Genomic DNA, 3252 nt, shown 5'->3' on the forward strand with positions numbered 1-3252 from the left:
ACACACACACACACACACACACACACACATACACACGCCCGACGTGATTTTCAAGCCACCGGGTCTGGGACTCAAACTATGGTCAGATATTTGGGAGTCCAGTTACGTAATGACTATGCCATCTGCTGATCCTGAGTACTCTGATCTTTTCTGAGGAGTTTCCAGTGAACGTGGGCTGGTGGGAAGCCATGGAAACCAAACAGCAGGCAAAGGACAGGCACAGAACTGAGGCTGGGCCCTGAATACGGAGCAAGTGATGCGAGGGCTCGGGACGCTGGAGTGCTGGCAGTCACCCGTGACTGCAGCAGCCAGCAGCACCCGGCCGCTCTCACTCAGTCTGGACTCTGCCTGCCCTCCAGGTCCTTTGCCCTGTGTCTGCTTTCTTCTAGTCTGGTTCAGTTTCACGCAGATTTTCTGAGCTCCCGATATCCTTCCAGTGAACCCCTTCTTGCACTCACGCGGGAGCGTCAGGTTCTGTGTTCTGCAGTCACGCACTCTGACCAACATGTCCCTGTGCGCCGGGCGGTCGCCTTATCGTGCCCATTTTACCGATGAGGAAGCCAAGGTTCGGAAAGGTAAAGTGACTTGTGTAGGGCCCCCCAGTATTGAGAGGGAAAGCCAAGATTCAAACCCAGGCCTGTCTGACTCCAGATCCCGATTTCTAAATCTCTCCTGAGAAAGAAGGGCTGCTCACCCTTTCTTGGGTGTCCTCCGTAAGCCAGGCATGGAGCTGGGAGTAACCTCTCTGCAACGCCATTGGGGGGAGTCTGGATTTTAGAGAGATGAAAACTGAGGCTCGGGGGCTCAGGGGGATAAGGTATGAGCGCAAGGGCTGAGATTAAAACCGAGGTTTGGCCCAACACGTGGCATGGAACTTAAGGCAGCTGAGTCCCACCTGACTGGCTGGCTGCATGGTTCTAGTCCCAGGCCCGGCAGCTTGAAGGACTCGCCCGGCGTGTGTGCATGCATGCCCAGAATCCTCAGAGGAGAATGGAGAAAGGGTTGCTGCATGGCCATCCTCCCAGCAGGGTGCTTTCTCATTTTCTTGCTTTCTCTCTGTCTCTCTCAGTTAGTGCACGTGTCCTAGAACAAACTGAAAAACAAACAAACAAAACCCTGAACCGTCTGGGATTCACCTGACCCTGCAGGCCTGCACTCTTCTGCAGAGGTGAGAACCCAGACTGGATAGTGGGTTTCCCCTCTCCCGTCTGCTGAAGCTCTGATCTCTGCTTGCTGCATCTGCACCTCCCTGCCAAGCCTGAGGGGGAGAAATCTGACGCTAGCCATTAGTGTGTGAGCTCAGAGGTTGGGAGGAAGCCTGCTCCCCAGCCCAGATCCCCTATAAATCAGGAACCCAGGAAGCCACAACACTGATAAGTATTTATGTTGCCTCAAAAAAAAAAAAAAAGTTTCACTTGAAAAATTTTATCTGTGAAAAGGCAGTAAATAGCAGGCCCCCATTACTTTTGGCCAGTCTGGCCGCTATAAGGATGCCCTGACCCACTGGAGCTGGGGCACCCCAGGGCTACCACCATGTCTCTGCGTCGGCACCAGGTCAGAATGTGGCATTTTTCTGGGGCTCCCGGGGGCCACCAGCAGGACTCTGGGGAGGAGCTGTGGGGCACGTTGGAGGATGTCTATCCAGAGGGGCGTGAGGCTGGGGCGATGGAGGGAAGCGCTCTAGGTCCTCTTTCTCCAACAGCTCCCAGAGCAGCCCCAGCCCAAACCCCAAGGCCATTCCCAAACCAGCGCAATTCAGGCTGAATGACGGCGCCCATCCCAAACCCCCAAACCCTTCGTTAGCCCTACCCTGGCTGGGTCTGGGCGCCAGCTCCAGCTCTGAATGCCATCCCACAACTGCCCTCGCCCCGGGCCCAAGCACAGTTCAAACCAGACATCAGCTCTATGCCAAGCCTGTCGGCTCAGCCAGCCCCGGCCTGACCCCAAACCCCGTGCAGCTGCAGCCCTGAATCCGGCCCCCAGCTTTGCCCGGCTGTGGCGCTGAGCTTAGCCCCAGCTCCCCGCAAGCCCAAGGCCAGCCAGGGATATGCTCTGGCTGAGATGGCTTTTCTTTGCCGTGGGGTCTGAAAAAATCTCCTTTAACAAATTCGACAGGTATTTATGAAATACCTCCTGAAATACCAGGCCTTCCTGTAGGCACTGGGGACGCACCTGCAAGCACGGGCATTGCCTTGGCACAGGGGGAGCCTCTCTTCCCACACTCCCCTCCTCGGCCCTCTGTTCTGGAAACTTCTCCAGAGGCAGATAGCCACCACCTCGCTTTGTGACTGGGCAGTCCCCTCCCCTGAGCGAGGCTCCTCATCCTCACAGAGGGGTGAGAGTCAGGGTACACGGGCTAGCCTTTGAGCTCTGCCTGCACGCGACCCTCCAGAAACCACCCACCTAGGGTGGTCGTCCATATCCGAGTGCAGTAGATGCTAGATGTTCTGTACTGGATCTTGGTGGGAGAGAGGAGGTTCGGGGAGGTCCAGAGAGCACAATACCTCAAACCCACTCCAGAGCCACGCAGCCCAAGGGGTCATGGAACCCAGGCACGCTGGCCATGATCCCCCTGACTGTCCCCCTCCCTGAGGACGATAACGCACGTCTTCCTTTTCCGGCCTCAGCCTAAGTCCTCGAACCCTGCCCCGGTTGAGTGGCAGCCTGCCCCTCGCCCAGTCTTCCACCCTGACTCATCCCCTTTTCAGCCCCTTGTGTCGCTCGTACTCCTTGCTTTCTCTCCTGGCATCTTTTGCTCTTTTACATTTTTTCTTGATTTATTTAATTTTATTTATTAATGTTATTTTTAATTTGCTATAGGGCATGTGCACTCACCAGAGAGAGACAAGACACACACACACACAAAGAGAGAGAGAGAGAGAAAGTGAAGAAAGCAAGCAACTGGGTCTGGGACTCAAACCATGGTCGACCATGTAGGAGTCCAGCACCCCAGCCAGTGTGCCATTTGCTGGCCCCAATGTATTGTTTTTTTTCAATCCCTCTAGTTTTCGTTGGCCATCCTCTAGCCCTCCATCGTCCTCATGCCATCTGGTCATTTTCTCTGCAGAAATGCTCTTTCCTCTAAGTTCCTCTGCCATTCTTCCTTTCCTCACCTGCAATAGAAAGAACAGTGCAATCTATGAAAGAGACACATTGTATGTCTCCACTTAACAGAGGCCGACTGTCCATACTTTACTGGAGGACATTAAAGCATTAAAAATTGTTATGGACACTAGAGACAAAGTGGAAAGA

The sequence above is a fragment of the Tupaia chinensis genome, unplaced genomic scaffold, assembly GCF_000334495.1.
Source record: "Tupaia chinensis unplaced genomic scaffold, TupChi_1.0 Scaffold000146_1, whole genome shotgun sequence".
In the NCBI taxonomy this organism is placed as follows: Eukaryota; Metazoa; Chordata; class Mammalia; order Scandentia; family Tupaiidae; genus Tupaia; species Tupaia belangeri.